The 15,736-nt window shown below is 37.3% G+C and overlaps 1 long non-coding RNA gene and 1 pseudogene across 1 annotated transcript in view; one reads left to right on the top strand and one right to left on the bottom strand.

Annotated features, from left to right (window-relative positions):
• LOC102983668 (leucine-rich repeat-containing protein 37A3-like) overlaps positions 1-15,736 on the top strand; it is a 235,292-nt pseudogene that overhangs the window by 100,493 nt on the left and 119,063 nt on the right.
• LOC129392786 (uncharacterized) overlaps positions 1-15,736 on the bottom strand; it is a 52,720-nt gene that overhangs the window by 34,888 nt on the left and 2,096 nt on the right. Inside the window, exons 2-3 of the long non-coding RNA XR_008619387.1 lie at positions 14,202-14,273; positions 10,570-10,674 (exon numbers count right to left, since the gene is read on the bottom strand). This is a non-coding gene — a long non-coding RNA (uncharacterized lncRNA). The remainder of the gene's footprint in view (positions 1-10,569; positions 10,675-14,201; positions 14,274-15,736) is intronic.

Here is a 15,736-nt window from a genome sequence, read left to right as displayed (position 1 = left end):
TATTTAGTGCTCACTATGTGCTAGGACCAGGGATAAGCTTTCTGTATGCATTACCTCATTTAATCTTAACAAAATCCTTTCACAATCATCATTTACAAGGCCCTAGGAGGTTAATAAGGCTGTTGATCTTATGTAAGAGTTGGGAGCCAATAGAAAATAAATCCAGGAACAGCATTCTCTCCCATTTTACTATATTACCACCTCCTTTCTTTCACAAAGTACTTTCTTCTTAGCAAGAACTATGGAGGGTTTTGGAGATCAAGATGGTGGAGTAGGAGGATACTGGGCTCACCTCCCCTCGTGAACACACCAAAACTAAAACTACCCATAGAGAGATTCTCACTGAAATAAACCTGGGAACTGGCAAAACAGCTCTTCTACAACCAAGGCTGTCAAGAAAGATACACACAGATTCTGCTAGGAAGCAAGGAGAAAGAAACTGGTTGGGAGACAGAGAAGCGCAGGAGGATATCACAGGATAGGGGCTCTTCCCTGGGGAGCGAGGGGTTTGAGCCACATATTAGGCACCCCAGCCTTGGAGTCTGACACCAGGAAGATGAGACCCCTTATCTGGTTGGAAAACCAGTGGGGCTTACCAAAGGGCTGTAAGATACCAAGACTGTGCTCCTGAGGAGCACACGCACTGACTTACACTCACAGTGTGGTGGTAGCAGATTGAAAACTGCCTGGGGCTCTGGCCAGCTTGCCAGAAACCACCCCAGGACACATCCCAGGCTCCTGCCCCAGCTTCTCTTGCTCCAGCACTGCTCCCCACTAAGGTGGAGATTTCCGTTGCCAACAAGAGTGTGCAAAATTGGAGGAAACAAAGACAGACCAAACCCCAGCCCTGACTCTGACCAGGAGAAAGAAAAGCATTGCCAGCTCACATGGCCCTGCACACAACCTGAAGCGAGCTCCAGGGCAGAGACCACCTTTGCTGGAGAACCTGTCCCTATACACACTTGGGAAGGGGTATGGCCAGCTCAGTGATGTGGCACCAACCCCTCCAGCCCTGACCCAGCCTCTAACCAAGGCACACACACTGGGGAAAAAGTGAAACCAGCACAGAAGTGCAGCCCCAAGCCCTCAGGCTCTGCCACATACCCAGAAGAAACCCAACTCCCTCAAGGCTCCTGCTCCAGCCCCTCGGCCCCCAACCCCACCCCAACAGGGTGAAGGCAGCCACTGAACATAGGAGAAGCCCCAGCTTGCACCTGACTCTGGCTGTGGCCCCTCCATCTCCAGCCCAATCTCCCACCAAGACGGTGGCTGCAGCACTCCCTGGGGGAAGACACAGTCCATGCTCACTTCAGATCCAGCTCTCCCACCAAAGCCACTGGGTACACACAGACTACATAGGGACACTAGTTCATTGTTGCTGGGATGTAAATTGGTACAACCACTACGGAAAACATTATGAAGGTTCCTCAAAATATTAAAAACAGAACTACATATTATCCAGAATTCCACTCCTGGGTAGATATCCAAAGAAAACAAAAATAATAATTGGAAAAGATATATGCACCCCAATGTTCATAGTAGCATTATTTACAATAGCCCAGGTATGGAAACAATCTAAGTGTCCATCAACAGATGAATGGATAAAGAAGATGTGGTATAAAAGGGGAAACATGGGGGGGAGGGATAAACTAGGACTTGGGATTAACATACACACACTACCATATATAAAATAGATAACCAACAAGGACTTACTATATAGCACAGGGAACTCTACTCAATAGTCTCTAATAACCTATATGGGAAATGAATCTGAAAAAGAATGACTATATGTACATGTATAACTAAATCACTATGGTGTACACCTGAAACTAACACAACGTTGTAAATCAACTATACTCCAATAAATTTTTTTAAAAAAGAAAGCGTGGTATATATATAATGGAATGCTGGAATATAACGGAATATCACTCAGCCATAAAAAATGAAATTTTGCCATTTGCAGTAACATAGATGGACCTAGAGGATATTATGCTTAGTGAAGTAAGTCAGTCAGAGAAATACAGATACTATATATTATCACTTCTATGCGGAATCTAAAAATAAAACAAACAAATGAATAAAACAAAAGAAAAACATCCTCATAGATACAGAGAACAAATATATTATCACTTCTATGTGGAATCTAAAAAATAAAACAAACAAATGAATAAAACAAAAGAAAAACAGACTCATAGATACAGAGGACAAATCAGTGGTTACCAATAGGGAGAAGGGTGGGGAAGGGGCAAGATAGGGAAAAGCGATTAAGAGGTACAAACTACTAGGTATAAAATAAATAAGATAGAAGGATGTAATGTATATAACAGGGAATATAACAAATATTTTTATAATAACTTTAAATGCAGTATAATTTATAAAAATATTGAATCACTGTATTATACTCCTGAAACTAATATAACATTGGAAATCAACTATACTTTAATTAAAAAAAAAAAACAAAAACTACTGATTCTTTGAGGCAAAACAATGAGTGCCTTCTCACCAAGTGGGAATGTTTCATCTCCCAGAGCCTCCAAACTGAAAGGCACCAAGGTCCACAAGAAGTTGACCCACAAAGAGCCATTTACTGCCCCAGATATTACGGTTACCAAGTGAGAGTGTTGATAGCTCAGTGGGATACCCAATTCCTCTAACAAGAGTGATGAAATAAAATTCATATTTTATAGCAAGACAAGACAATTTAAACATAAAATTTTTCTCTGCCTGTTTGGGTCTCCTCCCTCCCTTTTACTGTGTATTGTGAATCTGCATTAACCAGAACTCCTTAGAAGATAACATTCCTTCTGAATCTTGTAAGGAATCAGGCTGACCCACTACTTGCTTTGTACATGAAGATCTGGATTGTGTAAAGTATCAATATGTATTCTGGGGCTTCCCTGGTGGCGCAGTGGTTGAGAGTCTGCCTGCCGATGCAGGGGACCCGGGTTCGTGCCCTGGTCCGGGAAGATCCCACGTGCCGCGGAGCGGCTGGGCCCGTGAGCCATGGCCACTGAGCTTGCGCATCCGGAGCCTGTGCTCCGCAACGGGAGAGACCACAACAGTGAAAGGCCCGCATACCACGAAAAAAAAAAAAAAAAAATGTATTCTGACATATAACCCTTTGTCTCAAAAACTTAAGTAACTGTACTTTGACCTCTAATGGGTGGAACAGTCCTCAGAGCTTTCTGAAAGACTGTTTCCCAGCTTATAATCCTCAGGTTGGCTCAAATAAAATTTTCCATATCTTTCTTAGATCAACCACTGATTACTTTTTTTCACTGATCATAGATAGATGAGAGATAGACGGATAGATACATATAGAATGATATAATCTCAGAATGTGTGCCTTTTAAATAAAGCAAAAATCATTTTCAGAAAAAGTCACTACGCTGCTCTAATTTTTATGCTTTTACTACAAAAGAGGGAAACCTCTAAGGGGATTCAGCGTTCCATGGGACCATACATCAATATCCCTTTCTGAAATGCTTTTTCAGTGGCCACACAGACCCAGCTCTACATGGACCCTTAATCTGATTTCCAGATTGAATATTTAATTTCTTTACCAAAGCAAAAGTTGGCAATTGCTTGATTAATTTAACCTCATTCCTCTTTGTCATTAGAACAAATCTAAACGTCTCAGCTGACAACACCACTTTAGAAACATCCTGATTCTGATAAATGGCTTCCTTAAATGCCTTAAAAGTATTATTAGCATAGATGCTTGTTTGATTCTGAACTCCTGCTCTCCTGAGAGCCATGGGGTAGGAACTGAATTCAGATTGGGAGGGGATTGCCAAGCCCTCAGGCAGAGTTTTAGATTAGTATGCAGAACCTGTATGCCTGACCATGTGAATTTTTTAAGTCTTTTTTTTTTCTTTCCTACTTTTCCATTTTCAGGTTCCAAGAGGGGAACTCAATTATTCCCTGTTAAAAAATGGCCATGGATTATCTTGAAAATCCAGGCCAAGTAAAGGTAAAGATACTGATGCTCAGCTGCTTAAGTAGTCAGTTTTTGTTAATAGATATAATTATTTTTCACACCTTACTAAAGAACATGAAGAGCAGTAAAGAAACAGTGTTATTGGTGATTTTTAATCAGGATTCTATAAGACCCAGTCAGAAAGTAATTATTCAAACAAATGAAGGAAGACAGCATAATCCATAACTGTACTAAACATCTATTAAAGGAATAACGTCTCATTTTAAGATAAAGTACATAAGTGATATACAATTCAAGTAAAGCATCTTTGTTATGCACTTTACCACTTCATAAAAAGCAAATTACAAATAATTCTATTTAATGATTACATGTTGTGTACAAAATAATGCACCACAACTATTTCTAATATCTTTATCATTACAAAGATATTAGAAATATCTTTAATCATTACAAATTATTATTGTTAACATTAAAAATATTATTATTAACTATAACTATAGCTCATTTTATAAAGCACCTTTTTCTGTGCAAAGTGTTTTGCAGCATTACTGAAGTTAGTCCACAAAACACTAGAGTTAGATATGCTTCATTTCTTATTGAAGAAACTGAAACCAAGCAAGACCCTGTGCGGCTCCAGGGCATGGAAGCTTTTCTGTCCGGAAGTGGTTCTCAAATACCAGCATCACTTGTGAACTTACTGAAGATACAAATACTCAGCCCTACTCTGGACCTCATGAATCAGTAACTGTGGGGGTGGAGTTTGTGTTTTCACAAGCCCTCCACGTGGTTGGTTCTGTTGCAGACTGAAGCTTGTCCTAAAGCACTGCTGTGGTAACATGGTAGCTTGGCATGTTATCCTTGGCTTGGTCTCCAAAGCCCTAGATGATCTGGCTCTCATCTCCTACTCTTCCCACTGTACTCTACAGGTACTCAGAGTATTTTCCCTGTGGTTTGACTTTCTCCCACTTTCCTTTTGCAAGTTTATTCTTCCTAAGATGTCTGTCATTGATACCCAATGGCCCTTCGAGGTCCCATTTAAACAGCATTGCTCTAGTAACATCTTCCCTGATCCAATTTCCAGTCTTTTTTCCCTCTTTTGTGCTCCAATACCAACTTATACCTCTCATTGCCTATATTCATTTCTTCCTTTAAATATAGCTATTTTTGCAACCCATTTCCTCTGAGCATAAACTCCTTCAAACTATGGACTAGATCCTGCTTATGTGCATCACCTATCATGTTTAAAGCCTATGTGTGGACATAAAGCAAACTCAAATATTTATAATATCAACAAATAGCTGGGGAGTAGATAGGAGGAAATGACAGTTTTGAAACAAAAGTAGTTTTATTATTTCATGGTGCCTCCATAGCACTTGGTCATTATGGTTTGAGCTTGCATGTGTATTTTGCCTGTGAGATCATGAGTTGCTAATAGGAATCCTGTCTTACCCATCTTCGTGTTTACAACATTAGGAATAGTGCTTTTTAGCATATTCTTTCTTTGCTTTTTTATTGATTGGCATTTTTTTTAAAGAATGAGAATACTTATGCTAACATGAAATAATCAGATTATAAAGTATTTCATAGTAGAAGTAATGAAGGGCATAGTCCACTGAGCAGTTATCTTATTTGTTTTTCTCCAAACTGTGTTTGTAAGGTTTGGATCCCAGATGGCAGAGAACAGACTAATATAAAGGTGATTGCCCCTTAAGGCTTGGAAGCTTTGATAATTAAAAGAATTATTTTTAGGGTCATGTGAGGCTCTTTATACCCACTTCCCTTAAGCCTTTTATATTTGCAAGAAGAATCTATTTGCTAAAGAGGATCATTAATTGGCTGAATAAGGATTAATGACATACACGGCTTTGGATGCCATGGACAAAGGTCAAAAACTGAGCTTTTATAGCAAAAAACACTGTTATCTCATTATCTCTAAATAAAAAGAAATACTAGGCAAGCATTTCCTCTTTGATAAAGAAGCTGGAGAGGGAATTCCCTGGCAGTCCAGGGGTTAGGACTCGGCGCTTCCACTGCTGGGGACCTGGGTTCAATCCCTGGTCAGGGAACTAAGATCCCACAAGTCTTGTGGCATGGCCCAAAAACCAAAACAAACAAACAAACAAAAAACAGAAAAGAAAGGCTGGAGAGATTTTTGTTAGGGGCTTTTCTGATATGCTTCTTCAGTGTAAACATTTCTAAATATACCACTTAACCATCATCTTAAACATTGTTAATATTGGTATCACAATTCCTGCATTGAAATCCTTAAAAACAGTTTGTTCTTTTGGTAACTTAATGTGTTCTTGACAATACAGATTTTTTTTTTAAGATTTTTATTTTTTCATGTTGACCATTTTAAAATTCTTTATTGAATTTGTTACGATATTGCTTCTTTTTTTTTATGTTTTGGTTTTTTGGACATGAGGCATGTGGGATTTTAGCTTCCTGACCAGAGATCGAACCTGCACCCCCTGCATTGGAAGGCAAAGTTTTAACCACTAGACCACCAGGGAAGTCCCTTGACAATACATTTTACATAATTCATCTGCTTACATATTTAACATTTAAATGTTAATTTAGATTAAATTATCAAAGTTAGGAGTTAATGGCATTCATATTAATGTAAGTGTTCTATATTTTCTTGTCCTGTAGGAGAGAATTTGAGGTTAACTTTAATTCCTCTCATTTCACTAAACCAACTTTTTCAAACCTTTTCTGTCAAGGCCAGATAAGTAAGTATTTTAGGCTTTGCAGGCCACATATAGTCTCTGTCACATGTTTTTCTTCGTTTCTTTTTTTTCTCATTTACAGCCCTTGAAAAATCACTTTTAACTTCTGGGCTGTATAAAAACGGACTGTGGGCCAGATTTGATCCATAGGTCATAAACAAAATATAAATACAGATGGAGATTATATGAACACTTATATAACAAGGTTCATATGGGAGTCTATAATTGCTCAGACCTCATTAACACTTTTCCTCTACAACTAAAGTGTATTTTTCTATTTATACCTTGTCTATATAATGAAAAAATTAAAAATGAATAGGAGATATTTAGTGCTAGTGATGGGCTAGGGCCCTACACAGACTTACAGAATTGTAGAATTTTATTGCTAGAAGGAATTGAAGAGATTATCTAACTTGAACCCCTTAATTACTTTATAGATAATCTACTTTATAGATCAGAACTCATAAATAAATATGATTAACTTACAAATATCGGAGGGATAGCAAGTCTTCAAATGAGTCCTTATGTAATTCAGTCAAATAATTTTCATTGAGAAATCTGAAAATTGAAAAGGTTATTTCTGGAGCAAAATGCAAAATAACTACAACTATATACTACATATGACTAACTCCTATATGTGGAGGAAAGCTGGGTAATGGTGCCACCTAAACAAGCTAATTCTTATTTAATTAAGGGATGGTGATTTCTGCTCTGTTTTCATTTAAACCTTCTGTTCACGTCCTCCTTTGTCCATCTCTCTCCATCACGAATGTGCGCATGCGCGAATACACACACACACACACACACACACACACACACACACACACACACACACACGCGCGCGCACGCACGCACGCACGCACACACGCACACACAACCCACCCACTCTTCCCACGACATCATATAGTTAATGCCTACTTTCTAGATCACAAAGTCTCCGTTAGAACCCAGCTCTGGGTGGCACCAATGTTGCAGAGCTGCCCTTCCCTCCTCTCTTTCCCCAAACCTAGTTGGGAAGTCCCACACAGAACAGTATCAGGGCAAATGAAGCCATCTGATTTTTTCCCCCATTAAAATTTTTTTGAAAACTAAAATGTGCATAAAATATACATAACTGTTCAATAATCCAACTGAACAACTGTTCAACGGTTTAATAATTACAAAACAGATACCCACGTAATACCATTCATGTCAAGAAAGAATCCTGCCAGCATCCCAGAAGCCCCCCGTGTGCCCTTTTCCAATCACAACCCTCTCTCTGACTTCCTACACGGAACCACTATACTGACTTTTATAATAATTTGCTTGCTTTTTAACTGTAGTTTTGCCTTTTCTCTATCAGCCATAAACAACACAGTTTAGTCTTGCTTCTTCGTGAACTTTATATAAGTGGAATCATATTATATGTATTATTTTCCACATTGCTTCTTTCATTCAACATTATTTTGTAAAATTATTTTATTTTTGCCTGTAGTATGTAGTGTTGCATGTCCAACTACATGAGGCTTCTGAGTATTTGAAAGTGGCTAATGTGACTAAGGAGTTGAATTTTTAATTTAATTAATTTCAACTTTTTTTAAATTAAAATGTAAAAAACTGATAAGCAATGTAAAATATTGGAATATATTTATGTTAGCAACAATTTGCATGTGATACTACTTTTTCAAATGTAAATTTTATGAAATCTAAATACCGATCAAGTATTTCTAATAAAATTTAGCAACCAAATTGTGATTTCAAAGAGTTAGTATGGGAAAAAAATGTAGATTCTCTCATTAATTTTTATATTGATTACATGTAGATGTGATAATACTTTGGATATTTTTAAATACTTAGTATGAAAAAAAGTAGAATATCTTATTAATAATGTATATAATGATTACATGTTAAAATGATAATATTTTGGATATAAGGGTTATGTAAAAGATATTAACATTTACTTCATCTGTTTCATTTTACTTTTATTTTTAAGTGGCTACCAGAAAATTTAAGATTACGTATGTGGCTTGCATTATGTTTCTGATGAAGTGTATGACTTCTAAGTATGATTACACCACACTTTATTCATTCAACTGTTGGTGTATACTGAGATTTTTCAAGTTTTTATTTATTAAAAACAATACTGCTTTGACATTCTTGTATTTGTATCCTGATACATATTTGCCTGAGTTTGTCTAGGATGTAATAGGGATACAAAATTGTTTCCTAAGAAGTTGTGTTATTTCAAGTTGGCAGATTGAAACATGTCAAGTCTCCACCCATTCAAAATCCACCAAAATCCCTAAGAATGATAGAAAAGATAAAACTTAAAAGTCACAGCCTTAGCTCAATGTGTGGGAGCAGCTCCACAAATGCTCCCCTACCAGAAACGTCCCGGTGCTACCTACAGGGTGATCAGGTGGAATAGTGCAGTAGGAGCAGCCTACAGCACACATCAACCCCACATCTTCCCTCCTGGATCCAGGCAGCAAAACGTGTCTTCCTCTAGGCAGGAGCAATTGGTGTTAGAAAGGGGGCAAGGTTCCAGAACCCTGGAAGAAAGGTATGCACTCCCTGACTAGCCACCAGAAGGCACCTTCCACGTCTGCCTTATTCTCAGGGGAACCCATTGGGAGTAATAAGCCCCAACAGCTCATTTCACTTCTCCCCTAAAGCTGGGAAACAAATGCAGTAGCATCTCAACTACATCTCAACTACAAAGATGAATTATACTCAGGAATGACCAAATAATGTGACAAAGCCAACTCCATTAAGGACAGAAAACAAAAACAAACATAAGAGCTTTTAGCCAATGAATCAGAGTTAACAAAGCACAGGAGGACCTTAGATAGCACAATTATTACCCTCAGACAGATGTAAGCAGATAGTGCATGCATTAATCAACTCAAGAATATACGAATGAGGGCTTCCCTGGTGGCGCAGTGGTTGCGCGTCCGCCTGCCGATGTAGGGGAACCGGGTTCGCGCCCCGGTCTGGGAGGATCCCACATGCCGCGGAGCGGCTGGGCCCGTGAGCCATGGCCGCTGAGCCTGCGCGTCCGGAGCCTGTGCTCCGCAACGGGAGAGGCCACCACAGAGGAAGGCCCGCATACCACAAAAAAAAAAAAAAATATATATATATATATATACGAATGAAAAGTTTTAGCAATAATAAAAAAACTCAGTATATGAGCAGCAGAAATGACAGTTAAAGAATAAATTAGGAAACTGAGAGATCCAGCCAATGACTTCTCCAGAATGCAGAATGAAGGGAGCAGGAACGATTCACAGTCAAGCCTGATGCCTGGGTCTGCCCGAGGGATGTTAAGCCCTTTGCTTCTGCTGGTCTCACAATAAAGACTAGGAACATGCTGAGGGGAGGAGGGGGTGGTGCTTTGCACCTGTTTCTTATATCTGATAAGCAGGAAGGCACATAGCCAGTATCCCAAGAGTGGAGTGAGGGAGTGGTAGAGAGAGTCAGTACAGAAGTAACTCTATAAGATGTCAAAGGTAGGTTTCTCTTGCCTGGAAGAATCCCCTTGCTTGCAGGTGATATTAACAGTGGTACATCCTTCAGGAGCCTTGGGGATCTGAGCACAGGCTATGTTGCCTTGTGAAACTATTTCCACTGAGTTCTGCATTTAAAACGTTCTGCTATTCACTCACAGTGTCTCTTGGTCACATATTTATATTAATTCCATCTCATAGCTTAATTCCAGATCATAAATTAATTCTTTACTCATAGCTTATGAGAATTAAAATATTACTACCTGGAAACTCTGCAACTCAGTTATTAAGGTGGTTCATATTATACAGAATATAGTCACACACAGTTTTAAAAGATCAATAAAACAAAAATACAAAAGACTTCAATTCCCACAAAGAACTCTTGGAGCCCTAAGCATGCTTCAAAGACACTGACCTCAAGTTGAAATTCACCATTTTAGAAGGAATCGCAGTGATTGTCAGAATACGCGTTAGGAGGAATGGTCAACAGATGGTGCTAAGATTGATTGTTTTCTCACCTCTAAGTAGTGGTTTCATATTTCCATGGAAATGATCCAAAAAGAAAAAAAAACAAATCAATATGTCCAATGACATGTATGGTAACATTTTTCATACCTTCAAAGGTAGGAAAAAACTCTACCTCCCCATATCGCATAACAAAACCATATGTATATACCATAAATAATATACAAACGTCACAGGAAATGATGGCATGTGAAAGAAAGCTACACCAATGTGGAACTCATATATACTAATTATACCTTCGAATGTTGACAAGGATTCAGGCAGTACAGCAAAGAGATGGGGCTGATCCTCAGCTCTTCATGGCACTGTCTTCTCTGACTGGCTGATGCCCATATCAGATTGGTTAGAGTTTGAATATCATGCTAGGACAGGGGGTAACCTATCAGTATGTATTTCAAATTAATGGAGTTTCTTTCTGTGAAGTTGTTTGGATGACAGGATAGTAGAAATTTAAAAAATAACAACGGTAAATTCAGCCTAGAAGTAAAGTTTAGACTGAGAATGAGTCAGTCTCCAAAAAATTACCCAAAAAGGAGCTTCAAATAAGCAATAACTGAATCACTGAAATAAAATACATTAATCTGTAGAACTCCAAATATTCATTTTGACTGAAGAAAAAAATTTAAAACTATGGGTAATCAGAGTTAAAGCCAGATCTAAAACTTTCTCACACCATGAAAATATCAACACCAGGCATGAAGTAATATTTAAGACAGATCCATGTCTAACTTCTGACCAGGATTCTGGTCTAAGGCAATCTTCTGAATTTCACATTCATTCTTGATTCTGTATTACTGACAATTATCCTTCTCTCCACCTGTGTAACTTCTAGGAAATTGAGAGGGCTGAGGCTTTGTTTCTTGATTGATTTAACTATATATATAATGCAAACAATAGCCCTTTCTGGGACTGATTTACTCTCCTTCCCCTGCTTTCTTTCTCTCCAAAGTACTTAGCAATGCTTGAAATTATATCTATCTATTTATTATACTTATATACTTATTTGTATATATTTGTAAACCCCCTGAAAACTGGGATACTTGGGCTGATTCATTCTTGAGCCTGTAACCCTACCATGTAAAACAGTTCCTGGCATATAGTAAATACTCGAAAAATATTTATGGAATGAATTCAGAAAGTGACAAGTTATCAACTATCAGATACTTTTATTTAAAACTAATTATCCATTTATTGTCACTCATGAGGGTAAGTACAGGAAAAGAAATGTCTTTCTTCTCCCCTACATTTGTGACTCAATCTTTTGAGACAAGAATCCTCTGAGAATTTCATAAAAGCAATGGTTCTTTTCCCTAAAAAACTGCACTTTCTTGAACACACGCAAAAGTGTGCATGCAATTTCGACTTGTGGATCATCCGTTTAAGGCAGAGGTCTGTGAATAGAGAGGACTGAATCCAGAGTGCCAAACTTGGATGAGAAATAAAACTACATCTCAGTTTTCACAAACCTCTAAATAAAATCAGCACTTCTTTCCATTATGAATGTAGACAACAAACCACAGTAGATCAGCAGTATAGTTAATTTGGTCCCTAACAGAAATCACAGGTCATTTCATATCACGTATATGCTGCAGATACCTCGAAATATCATTTATTCTCATCAATACCCTGGAGTAATAATGTTTAATAGACCTACCACTATATCTTGTTATTTAATGTGTTAAGAGAAGCATATTTATTACTATTTCACTAATTTAAAAAATATTCTGAAAACTATTTCAATATAGTTGGTTTCCTTTGTTTTTCTCTTATTATACATTTTAAAACATTATCCCAATAACATAAGCTTCTGCAGCTTGCCAAAGAGGTATACACGGGAGAGCAGGAGGTAGGTTAAGAAATTCTGCTTTGGGGAACCACTGACCTCCAGTTAGGAACCTCTGCTTATAAGGTATAAACCTCAAGCTGACTTAGAAATCTTCAAACTTTACCAGACTCATGTTATAGTGTATCGCCTCCCAAATACATGCTTTTTTAAAATTAATTTTTTAATTTCAATTTATTTTTTAAAAATATGTAATATATATTCACATCTCAAAATTCCAAAAATATGTAGCACACAATTCAAACTTTTTCTCTTACCTCTGTCCCTCAGTCTACCACCCCCTTCCACTCCCGGAGGAAATTAAGTTATCTATTTCTTGTGCCAAATGACTTTCATTTTTCTTACAAGTTTCGGAAATAAAATCTCCAAGTTAGATACTATCACGGGAAATATAAACTACATAGAGTATTTAGGAAATCTGTAAATTTAAAAAAATTGCCCAGTTCTAGCATTTTCTTCCTTACCAATAAGATATCAGACTAAGGAGGCATCTCTCTAAGGGTGGTCATAATAACCGTTTTTAGATTGACTGTTATGTCTCTTATTATTAATTCAGAAGTCACTTATGACTTGTCTATTCAAGTTGAACTAAGGATATGACCACAGACCTTCATGAAAAATTACTTTGAATGTTTTTTTCCAAAATCACTTATGTATCTAAACTGACTTTTTCTACAATCAATTAAAAAAATAGTAACAGAAAAATGGGCAAAGGACAGACAATTCAGAGATAAACTACAAATGTTCAGTAAATATTTAAAGATATTTAAGTTCACAAGTAATAAGAAAAATTCAAATCCAGATGGGGCCCCTTTTATTCACCCATCAGGTTAGCCAAAAAAAAAAAAAAAAAAAAAAAAAAAGGGAGACTATCCAGTGGTGGAAGGGTGTGGGGAAATGAATGTCATCACAGCATGATGACTGCAGAATAAGCTGGCACACCTTTGTTGAGGGAAATTAAAATTTTATATCTAAAGAGTCTTCACCCCAACATTCCCATTTCTAGATAACTATTCAACAGAAATAAATGACCAGGCTCACAAAAATGTATGTACAAGGATATTCATTGCAGCAATGCAAGTAACAAGAAAACTGGACATAATCTAAACATCCTTCAGTAGGGGCATTATTAAGCTGTGATACATTCATACTATGGAATATTATGCAGGAGTTTAAATGAATGGGGTAACCCTCTATGTACTGGGAAGGAAAGAAATCTAAGACATATCATGAAATGAAGGAATCAAGTTGCAGGATGATACTTATATAAAAACAGATAAGAAAAACACACAAACCTATTTTGCTATCTGTAAATATGTATGTACTCAAACGTATGGAAAAGAGTCTGGAAGGATTAATACTAAACTCAAAGTAGACGGTGGGGAATTAGGGCACAAGGAGGGTTTTCACTATACCTGTTATTTCTTGTTATAAATTGAGAATATAATCATATATTACTTGTATAATGGAAAATAAGTTTAAATTGTCTCTTACTGATTTTAAAGAGGTCCTGCCAAATTTAATTTTTAAAATAAACACAATTTCAATCATTAGGTTGCTTTGGGATATGGAAGGGGAAATACCGTTTCTCACAGGTATTGACCTCAAAATTCTGGACCAAGAAGGATCTTACAAGGAAGTTAGCTTTTTGTATTCATATTTGGGGAGAGTATACTCACAGCTTCTCAGTCCAGCGGTATGCCTTCCATATACTTTCATCAATGTAAGAAATAGAGTTTTCTTGGAAATTTCTGTGAAGAAATACAGTTCATATCCTTGAATAGGTGGGAAAAGAATGTAGAGAATAAGGAAAAGAATCATGGCCACCGTGTGGGCAATATTCAAATGCAGAAAGACCAGCTTCTAATTACCACAGCGTATCTGCTTCCCAGTGTGCACAATTAATAAAAACATACTGTGAGGCCACTGGCACAAACAATGAGGCATCTCCTCAGAACCTGAACTTCCTATCTGTCCAATTTCTTGGATACATAATGCCAACTACTTTTTTTCCAAAATCACTTATGTGTCTAAAATGACTCCTACAAATCAATGAGAAAAATGGCAAACATTTATCAATATCAGCAAATAAATATAAAGAAATCCTATGCCAGGCAACACCAAAGCTTTGGCTCAGTGCCTTCAGAATCTCTCCAGGTGGTAGAAGGATACGGGCAATTAGCAATTAGAGGGACTAATACGAAAATATCTCTTAAACACATTGCATAGGGAAAAGCACAAGTCACTGAGCAAGGAGTAAAGTTATTACCTCATTAGGGGAACAAAATGCAAAGGAAAGAGATCCGAAGGAAGGACACACATCAAAACAGTAACAGGAGTTACCTTATTGGTGGTAGGGAAGGTGGGGTGGAATTTTCACATTTTATCCTACATACTTCTGTGACATTTCTTTTTTTAAACAGTGAGAATGTATCCATAAATTAGACATGTTTAAGAGAAGCTGTTAAATGCCTGAGGTTCAGTTTGAACCACTAACTCAGTGGCTGACTTCGAATCTTTAGCTTTAGCTTTGTCCTCTTCCCTCAGCAACACTGTTAACTATTCAGTTTATACGCACATTTTTCACGGGAGTCAGAAATAAGTCAAAACGGATACCTGTCTGCCCATCTGCCTGAGGGACATTTCCACTCAAACAGAGCCTTCTGGTTGCTTTATGCTCACCAATAAAAGATGCCTAAGGCTGAACTCAACGCCCTCAAGCTGACTCTGCTTCCCAACTGCTGTATTTCCACCAGTTATACCACCATCATTCTGCCCATCAACACATGTGATTTTTTTTTTTAAAAGGTCAGGATTATTATTATTATTATTGAATCATTTCTTATATATTTTCCATGAATAGGGCCATTCAAAACTATTATATTTATATAAAACTTAGTCATTTTCAAAATTTGCCATTTCATTGTGGGCACATCTAGTTTACTTGATTTTTCCACTACGTTTTGTTTTTTTTTTTAACATCTTTATTGGAGTATAACTGTTTTACAATAGTGTGTTAGTTTCTCCAATGCTCTGAATTAAATAAAGAAATCTAATACGAATGCCTTTTCCTCTCAACTCTATAGTGACTTGTAGAACATTTTCTTCATTACTCTATCAGTGACGGGCTTTATGCTGTGAAAATCTCAGAACCTAAGCTTATGCAATGATCTTAATGTCCAATATAAGAAAAGAACTCATTACTCACAACTGA

The sequence above is a fragment of the Physeter macrocephalus genome, chromosome 14 (assembly GCF_002837175.3).
Source record: "Physeter macrocephalus isolate SW-GA chromosome 14, ASM283717v5, whole genome shotgun sequence".
NCBI classification, from domain to species: domain Eukaryota; kingdom Metazoa; phylum Chordata; class Mammalia; order Artiodactyla; family Physeteridae; genus Physeter; species Physeter macrocephalus.
This window is presented reverse-complemented; position numbering and strand designations above follow the sequence as displayed.